The following is a 10727-nucleotide window of genomic DNA, read 5'->3' as shown; positions in this document are numbered from 1 at the left end:
CCTTTTGCTTTGTAAGTTTCTCCCATTCTTCTCTGCAGATCCTCTCAAGCTCTGTCAGGTTGGATGGGGTGCGTCGCTGCACAGCTATTTTCAGGTCTCTCCAGAGATGTTTGTTCGGGTTCAAGTCCAGGCTCTGGCTGGGCCATTCAAAGACATTCAGAGACTTGTCCCGAAGCCACTCCTGCGTTGTCTTGGCTGTGTGCTTAGGGTCGTTGTCCTGTTGGAAGGTGAACATTCGCCCCAGTCTAAGGTCCTGAGCGCTCTGGAGCAGGTTTTCATCAAGCATCTCTCTGTACTTTGTTTCGGTCATCTTTCCCTCGATCCTGACTAGTCTCCCAATCCCTGCCGCTGAAAAACATCCCCACAGCATGATGATGCTGCCACCACCATGCTTCACCGTAGGGATGGTGTCAGGTTTCCTCCAGGCTTGGCATTCAGGCCAAATAGTTCAATCTTGGTTTCATCAGACCAGAGAATCTTGTTTCTCATGGTCTGAGAGTCCTTTATGTGCCTTTTGGCAAACTCCAAGTGGGCTGTCATGTGCCTTTTACTGAGGAGTGGCTTCCGTCTGGCCATTCTACCATAAAGGCCTGATTGGTGGAGTGCTGCAAAGATGGTTGTCCTTCTGGAAGGTTCTCCCATCTCCACAGAGGAACTCTGGAGCTCTGTCAGAGTGACCATCGGGTTCTTGGTCACCTCCCTGACCAAGGCCCTTCTCCCCCGATTGCTTAGTTTGGCCGGGCGGCCAGTTCGAGGAAGAGTCTTGGTGGTTCCAAACTTCTTCCATTTAAGAATGATGGAGGCAACGGAGTTCCAATTCCTTAGACCTCATGGCTTGGTTTTTGCTCTGACATGCATCAACTGTGGCACCTTTCCAAATCATGTCCAATCAATTGAATTTACCACAGGTGGACTCCAAGTTTTAGAAACATCTCAATGATGATCAATGGAAACAGGATGCACCTGAGCTCAATTTCGAGTCTCATAGCAAAGGGTCTGAATACTTATGTAAATAAGGCATCTGTTTTTTTATTTGTAATACATTTGCAAAAAAAAAGAAAAACCTGTTTTCACTGTCATTATGGGGTAGTGCAGATTGATGGACAAAAAATAACGCTGTAATGTAACAAAGTGGAAAAAGTCAAGGGGTCTGAATACTTTCCGAATATTCAGGGGAAGCGACATTTTATTTTTTTATTCTCTGGTTGAAGGCATGGTGCATTGTTATACTGTGTTTATTATTTGAATGCACTGGATAATTTATATTACATAATATTAATAATTGAAAGGTATTGCACTGACCTGCAGATATTTCCAGGTAGAAATTGTTCAATCTTTATGATTAATTTCAAAACACAATGGTTCACAACTAATTTAGTGCATTTAGGTAGCCTCTTCCAATATATTTTTGTGCTGTTATGCCAACTCCAATATTTATAACCATAGGGGTTGGCAAGATGACAAAAACAGATCTGGGACCAGGCTAGTATTTAGGTGTTGTATGTGTAACCAGACACATGTGAGTGCATGTCTGGACAGAATTCTGATTGATGTGAATTTATTCCAAAGACGGATTATAGAAAGAAACCAAAGGAGACTTGAGAGACGGGTGGATGAGTGTGTGAAGCGTGGGTATGTTCAAAGTTGTTCACAATTTGTCAAATAAGTTGAGATAATGTTTATCAATCTGTTTAATAATGCACAGTATAACGCGTATGTTTGTAATCATTTGCACACCCACGGTCCTATTCATTAGGCACCAAACAGAAGAAAACTGGGAAGGATGTACCAGAACCTGTCCAATAAGAAGCCCTCGTTCTCCTTTCCCGTTAGAAAACATTTTGAATTGGTGCGTACTAATGAATACGACCCATGTTTAATGACTTGCAGTTCGGAGAAACATTTGCAGGTCTACTTCTACTGACTGTAGCAATAGATAACTTGTGCTATTTTAGACATGTTTTGTATGGCTATCTATTTGCACAGTTCTGCAAATAACATGGTGGTATAACATGGCTTTTGTGTCTTGCAAGGGATCTGTTTTTTCTTCACATTGTTACGAAAGTTGACCTTGGATTTTTGTAAATATCATTTGACAAAATTAGTATATTTTTCAGGGATTTTCATATGGTTGATTTTGAGCAAATGAATTGTCATTCTATCCAGCCAATCAACTCCGCATGAATGTTATAAAGATAAATAAATTAAATGTGCTGTTATTACAACATTTCATTGGCTTCTTTCAGACCACCAATGGTGACGATCCCGCAGGTGAAAAAGCCGGATGTGGAGGTCCTGGGCTGGCGAAGTTACACGTGGTTGAGGCCATTTGGACATTGGCATTCCAAATTCTCTAAAATGACATTGGAGATGGCTTATGGTAGAGAAATTAACATTTGATTCTCTGGCAACAGCTCTGGTGGACATTCCTGCAGTCAGCATGCCAATTGCACACTGTGTGACAAAACTGCACATTTTAGTGACCTTTTATTGTCCCCAGTACAAGGTGCACCTGTGTAATGATCATGCTTTTTAATCAGCTTCTAGGTATGCCACACCTGTCAGGTGGATGGGTTATCTTGGCAAAGGATACATGCTTACTAACAGGGATGTAAACAAATTTGTGCGCACAATTTGAGAGAAATAAGCTTTTTGTGCATATGGAAAAATGTCTGGGATATTTTATTCAGCTCATGAAACATGGGACCAACACTTTACATGTTGTGTTATATTTTTGTTCAGTATAGAATATGACTTTAGGTAAAACATTTTATAATGCATTCATGACTAAGACATATGCAGCTAGGCTACTTGCTACATGAAATGTCTGATCATGTAGCAGTTACAGTAACTTATAGATAGATATACACTGCATGACCAAAAGTATGTGGACACCTGCTTGTCAAACATCTCAGTCCAAAATCATGGGCATTACATTGGAGTTGGTGAATGATGTTGGAATATTGCTGCGGGGACTTGCTTCCATTCAGCCATGAGCATTAGTGAGGTCGGGCACTGATGTTGGGTGATTATGCCTGGCTCACAGTCGGCGTTACAATTCATCCCAAAGGTGCTCGATGGGGTTGAGTCAGTCAAGTTATTCCACACCGATCTTGACAAACCATTTCTGTATGGACCTTGCTTTGTGCACGGGGGCATTGTCATGCTGAAACAGGAAAGGGCCTTCCCCAAAGTTGGAAGCACAGAATCGTCTAGAATGTCATTTTAATGCTGTAGTATTAAGATTTACCTTCACTGGAACTAAGGGGCCTAGCCCGAACCATGAAAAACAGACCCAGACCATTATTCCTCCTCCACCAAACTTTACCGTTGGCACTATGTATTGGGGCAGGTAGCGTTCTCCTGGCATCCGCCAAACCCAGATTCATCCGTCGGACTGCCAGATGGTGAAGCATGATTCATCACTCCAGAGAACGCGTTTCCACTGCTCCAGAGTCCAATGGTGGCGAGCGTTACACCACTCAAGCCGACGCTTGGCATTGCAGTGGAAACGCAGGGAAACATCCCGTTTCCACGCAGCAATGTTCCAACATCTAGTGGAAAGCCTTCCCAGAAGATTGGAGGCTGTTATAGCAGCAAATGGGGGACCAACTCCATATTAATGGCCATGATTTTGGAATGAGATGTTTGACAAGCAGTGTCCACATACCTTTGGCCATGTTGTGTATTAACCTAACCTGTGACCATTCCAACGTTTTTTTATGTGTCTAGGTCACATGGTCAAGGAGCTACTAATTTGTAAGTGATTAAAATATATATATATATAGATAAACAATCATTTTGGTTGAAGAGCTATTGAAATTCTATACTTGCACGATTTTATATAAATATTTGAAAGTGCTTTTTGGAACAACTAAAGGTTGTGCAATGTGTGTCCCTCCCCTTTCAACAATACAAAGTTGGTTTGAGGTGACTAGGTCATGTGATCAAAGAGCTATTGAATTATGAGGTTGCTAAGTCACGTGGTTGAAGACCTATTGATGTTTGAATATTGTAATCATAGCTGTGTTCGAATACCCATACTATAGACAAGTTTTTGTGCCGTTTCCGCTCTACTTCCTGAACTCCTCCCGTCGATGCAATCCACTTCCGTTCTGCCGGGCTGGGTTTGTTTTGCTAGCTAGCTCCGTTGTGCCGACAAAGCACTGATATCGCAGTGACAAAGAGGATATAAAAATTACAATTACAACATGAAGAAAAGTGGTTCGGGAACGACGTGTGCGGTAGTTGGTTGCAAAAACTCGAGAAAGCACCTGAACGAGTGGTTAGATAGAGAGTGCTACGACCACAAACCAGCTACGAAGAGATTGCGCTCCATTGCTTACATTTTTTCGCAAGCCTGATACCGACTCGGAATCAAGGACCTGGCTGAAGGCATTGAATCTAAAGAAACCACCCCTCAACGTTTTTGTTTGTTCCTATCACTTTGTTGACCAAAAACCTACCAAGGATAATCCTTTCCCAGAGTTGTGGTTGGGATACAATCGCCCTCCCCAGCCAAAGAGGCGTCAACTCACCCAGCGGACCACTGCCTCCCCCCAGATAAAGAAACGCAGACTTGAATCTGAGGGTAAGTTCAGCAACTTTAGCTATGAAGCTGACAATACTGTTAATTATGAAGAAGTTGTCATACATTAACATTGCTACCGGTATTTTGCTAAGGCAGTTGATTGTTTTGGAGATGGGACAAACAATGCCCACGATAGCTACATCATTAATTGTGTGTGTGTGTGTGTGTGCCTGCCTGCGTGTGCCTTAGTCTACATCATAAATACAATGCAAGGTGGCAGGCTGTTGTGATGATTGTGTGAGTGCAATGTTGTAGTACAAATTTTTCCATTGTGATGTTTGTAGTGAGAGGACTCTATGCCTGCATTAATTCTGCTCCATCCATGTTTTCTCTTCCCCTTTTTAGATGCTCCAGAAACCTGTCAGCCTGTCTGTGAGGCCGAGCCTGCTACACCAAAATTTCGAGATGCCCAGACCCAATGGGAGGATCCGTCACATATTGATCACATTTACTGTTCAACAACACAGTCTGTTAAAGTAGACAAGGCCACACAGTGCGAGGCAGAAATGGGTCCTACTGTGACCAGCACCACGGTCATTGATGATGCTAGGTCCCGGCTGTATACAGGAGTGCTTATGGTTCAATTCTTCACCCTGGTGACGGTGTTGTTGCCTTTCAGTAAGCCATCAATTACCCTTCCTGTTGTTGACCAAATACTTATGACGTTGATGAAACTAAAACTAAACCTAATATTAGGAGATATTGCTCACCGCTTCAATGTGTCTACATCCATGGCAAGCATTGTGATTAGTCACTGGATTGACGTGATGGGTGAACAGTTCAAAGTCCTGATCCCCTGGCTTCCAAGAGAGACCATTCGTGCCACCATGCCCTTGTCGTTTCAGAGGAACTACCCTCGAACCACCTGCATCATTGACTGTGCCGAAAGTGCCATGCAGAGAGCCACAAACCACGACTCAAGGAGTGACACTTTCAGCCAGTATAAATCACGCAACACTGAAATATCTCGTCGCTGTGGCCCCTAATGGGCTAATCATGTTTATATCTGATGCCTATGCTGGCAGAAGCAGCGATAAGTTTATCACCATGGACAGTGGGTTCCTAGACTATCTGAGGGCTGGTGATGAGGTCATGGCGGACCGTGGGTTCACCATTCGAGACTTGCTTGATGAGAGAAGGGTCAGTTTGAACATCCCTGCTTTCACCTACAGGCGCAATCAGTTGACCAATGAGGAGACGACACGCACCAGGCGAGTAGCCAATGTCCGCATACATGTGGAAAGAGCAATCCAGAGACTGAAGGTGTTTAAGATTTTATCCCAGAATGTTCCCATCAGCATGGCACCGAAACTGGACAACATCTTAACCATCTGTGCTGGCCTAGTTAACCTGAAGAGTCCACTGATCAGTGAGGTTTAGAATCTTGCCCTGTGTCCCTGTCTACCAACACCCAGCCATGTTGTTCATTAAATACAGATAAACACAACAAATACTGCGTGCATTATATTTTTTAATATTATATATGAATATTTTCATAGTGATGTAATTGTGTGGGCTGCTTTTGTATTTTACTTTTTAATACCTGTTAAGATTAAACACGCAATCTTTCTTGTTGAAGCCATTTGTTTAGTTTCCTCAAAACAATTAATTAATCCAGTGTTATTTATGTACAGTATGAGCTTACTATGAATTATGAACTGTGTTAAAATAAATTGTAGCACTCTAAGGATTGAAATTACATCAAACTTTATTTTCACTCAAACAGTAGGCACACTGATATATTGCACAGCATAAAGAGATCATGTAAACAATGGACATCTGTTGGCTCCTGTGGGCATGACCTAAATAAGGCAGTTTATTTTGGTTTTAAAATGCTGAGATATTTACTGCAGAACTGTAACCTTCCCTCAACAAAATCATCAACAATTTTCGGGAGCATGTGCGCAGCCTTATGATATGCCCCTGGACAAAGCCTTGGTCGTAGGGTACTTCGATTTCTAGGTGCTCAGTTTTGTTCCAGATCACCAACTTGGGAGTGCTGAAGCCCTGTGCAGTGCATCCCAATTTGTACCTGCATGTAGTAGCCTTTTGGACCATAGCAGGCAATATGGTAATCTACCCTATCTCCGTTTGCCACAGTTGTGATTTCGCAGTTCTTTGTTGCCAAAAATTCTGCAAGTGACTTGTTTCCCATCACAGGTGATTTGATCTCCAACAGAATGTCGTTGTTTATCACTCCATCGGGAGATGCTGCAAGCCACGGTTCCTTTTCGCACACCACTAAGCCTTTGGTTTCAATGCTGTTGCCCAGAGTTTTGTTGATGATCACAAGTTTACTGGAGAACGGAGACCAAGTAGAGACTTTCGGACAAGGTGGATAATTGTATAATATAAGGCAGTTTATTCAGAGGTAAAGATATCTGTAAATAGCGTGCACGGACCCGTTCGTCAATCTCGTAGGGAGATATCTGAGAGAGAGCCCCTAAACATTGTGTGCTGACATTTTATACAATAAAATGAAGTAGGTTGAATCTAGCAGTTCTGATCTTCTGATTGGTCCTGATGAGTTGGGCGAGGTCACCTCCAGGCTAGTGTCACTGTTGCATTGGCTCTGAGTCGGGTTCTCTGTCTTCAGATGTTCAGCCTAAGAGAAGGGGATGTTTGTGTGTGTGTGTATGTGTGTATGTGTGTGTGTGTGTGTATGTGTGTGGGGGTGTGTGTGTGTGTGTCCTCAGAGCAAGAACTCGTGAGTTGGAAGAACTGAGAGACCTATGGCGTGGGTGTTGTCCTTAGCCACCTGCTGATAAGGCTGACAAGATAGAAGTCTTTTGTGCATTGTATTGAATACAAAGGCCCAACACAAAATGGGTCATGCACAAGATTTTAGTCAGACCAAGCTATAACATTATATATTTACTACGACAGTTTCCAAATAGTCCCTTGCAAGTTCCTCCCCCTCCGCTCCTTGACGGGTTGCGGCATTGCCACGGAAGGATGGGTGTAATTGTTCTGACAAAAACTTGTCAGGCGCCGTGGTTGAGCGAATGGGCACCTTTCTAGCTGTGCTCGCTGTCAAAGTAGTAGAACCGTGTTCCCAAGCTAGCGTCGACATCGCTGTGTTTACACCCGCAGACGTTGTGCAAACAACTTCCGGCGGAAATGAAATGCATTTGTGTAGAGTTATGGCGCCACCCGGGATACAGCGCGTAAACTTGTCTATTAGTTCATTTTTAGTACACTGTAAACGAACGGTATCCTTTCAGTTGAGCATATTAGAGCTTCGCCTGTCTACCGGAAGTTGACGCTGTTGCTATGCAACCTCTTGCTAGATTGTTAGCATAACAAATAGATAGACATTTTACAACTTCAGGTGTGTTCTTAAATTCAATCTGGAGTGCCAGAGCGTTTCGCTCTCGGAGCGTTCAGAGCGCACACTGGACGCTCTGGCCGAGGAGTATGGTTGACCCGAGCGTTCTGGCCTCACAACTGCAGTCAAGCTAACTGGCTAGGCTAACGTTGGCTAGCTTGTTATCTACTTCCGGACACACATGAGAGAACACCACACTGACCATTTTACTCTCCTTAGCAGAGCTGGTTAGGCCGTTTTCAAGTTATCTAGAGCGTTGGTGACTAACTGTGTTGCTGGCAACAATTTAATAACACTTTTTTGCCGACGTTTACTGACACCGGCCATTTTAAACGGTTGAGCGCAGCGCTCTGGTACACTGACGAGAGTGCTCTGAAATTGGAGTAGATAGGCAGAGCGAATTTACGAAAGCACCCGAATGTCCATTGAGAACGCACAACGACTATACCACTTAGCTAAACTAAGAATGACGGGAATAATCAAGTCAATAAACGTTGGGTAGTTAGTTAGATAGCATATAGTTAATATACTGGCAAGTTTGATGTAGTAACGTTAGGTTGCTAGCTAACATACCGGTACATACTTCTGTAATGATATGCGATTCGTAAGGATAGTTTAGCTAACAAATTGTCAGCCAACATAACGTGTAAGGTAACTTATTTGAAAAATCATTACATTGCTGAACATTTGTCATAATTAGTTAAAGCAATTACTTTGTATCCGCTCTCGCTGGTCTTCGGCTGCATATCTTCCGCCATTTTCTTCTAATCTGAAAACGTTGTGAAGCCGCGCTCATTTTCTGAAGAATTGCATTATGGGCCCTAAAAGCACGGAAATAATGTCCACTGCTTGTATACTTCGTATTTTGGCGAATGTAGTAGTACGACATGCGGATGACACTTCACTTTTTTTGAAAAATGTCACAAACTAGATTAGCATTGGATATTGTGAAGCAGGGACAGCAGGTAGCTTAGTGGTTAAGAGCATTGTGCCAGTAACCGAAATGTCGCTGGTTCTAATCCCCGAGCTGACTAGATGAAACATCTGTCGATGTGCCCTTGAGCAAGGCACTTAAACCTAATTGCTCCTGTAAGTCGCTCTGGATAAGAGCGTCTGCTAAATGACTAAATGTAAAATGTAAATCTTTCCAAATGTGAGATGTTTGTTCTGAAAGGAGCTGTCAATCCAGCAGATTGTAACATACCTCGGTGTAAAGATCACCAAAAATCTTAAGGCTGTGAATGATCTTAATTCGAATCCAGTAACTGAAGATAAAATTAGATGTTATCACCAACAGGGTTTGTGATGGCGGTCTAAATGTCTTAGACTTCACTCTCTTTAATCAGATATCAAAAGTCAACTGGGTTAAAAGGTACTTTAAAAATCCTCATGGTTTCTGGAATATTATACCTCATTTTGTATTTCAGAAGCTTGAGGGCTTAATTTTTTACTACAATGTCCCTATATTGTTGGTAAACTTCCTGTGAAATTGGCAGCTTTTCACAAGCAGGCTTTAATGTGCTGGGCGTTGCTGTATAAACAACTTTTCACCTCATAAATGTTTTATATGGAATAATGGGTCGATATTACATAGAAACAAGATGTTATTTTACTGTAACTGGTTCTTGAAAAACATTGTCCTTGTCAGCCAATTAGTTAGTATTAGTGGGAATCTATTTACACTGAGAGAATTTATGGAAAGATACAACTTTGAGGTTTCAAGCAAGGAATATGACACCGTTATAAAAGCTATACCTAGTGGGATAAAATCTTTACTCCAGAATAATGCATATTTTGGAACATCTATTGTAAGCGATATCCAAGTGAATGGCATAGGTTTACTAGATAAGTAATTCAATAATCGTTTAAGGGATGTTTTCTACAGGAATTATATTCCTTCTACTATTTTATTGGGCTTCATTGTTTGATATAAACTGGTGCAGTGCTTGGCTCACTCCACACACATTTATGGTGACCAATAAAGTAAAGGAGAGCTCCTTTAAGATTATCCATAGATTCTACCCATGTAATAGCCTGATTAAATATATACCTGATGTTACTAGTGAATGCAGATTTTGTGAACTAGAAACAATCTATTGAACACATATTTTGTAATTGTTTACATAGTGAGGTGTTCTGGACTGATGTACAACTATATCTTGGCAACAAAATGCATACAACCATTGAAATATCTAAGTTTGACTACACTAATTCCACAATTGAACTTCAGTATGTCATAAATCTCTATTTTATTAGGAAAATGTTTCATACACAAATCTACATTTATGAAGAAAAAGCCCCCCTTTTTAAAAATGAGACTTGGAAAACTATTTAGCATCATTAAAACGTATACAAAACCAAATGTATTTGTTACATGTCTATTTGATTTGATATAATGTGGATTTGTATTATAATTTTCTCTCTTCCTTATTTCTTTGTGTAATCCCTCTGGCTGTTCTGTTTTTTACATGTTAGTGTTAAATAAAAAAATTAAAAATGTAGTACGACATCAGGGAACTTTTGCCATACTAACTATCCATTTTTCTTTTCTCATTTTTTCTATTAACAAATCAATTCAAAAAGTACATGGGGAACACAAGTGTGTATATATAAAGAATATACAAAGGACATTTGGGCTAGGGGGTACAATATCACATTACACAAGGACCTTAATACACACATTTATAATTCTAACAGCTTTTTTGTTGGCAGAGTATTTCATTGTCTTAAAATATAGTTCAGAAAGTTACGACGCACAAATATCATACCCAAGACATGCTAACCTTTCACCATTACAATAACAGGGGA

This window comes from Coregonus clupeaformis, chromosome 8 (genome assembly GCF_020615455.1).
Source record: "Coregonus clupeaformis isolate EN_2021a chromosome 8, ASM2061545v1, whole genome shotgun sequence".
Lineage (NCBI taxonomy): Eukaryota > Metazoa > Chordata > Actinopteri > Salmoniformes > Salmonidae > Coregonus > Coregonus clupeaformis.
Note: the sequence above shows the minus strand (reverse complement) of the source record.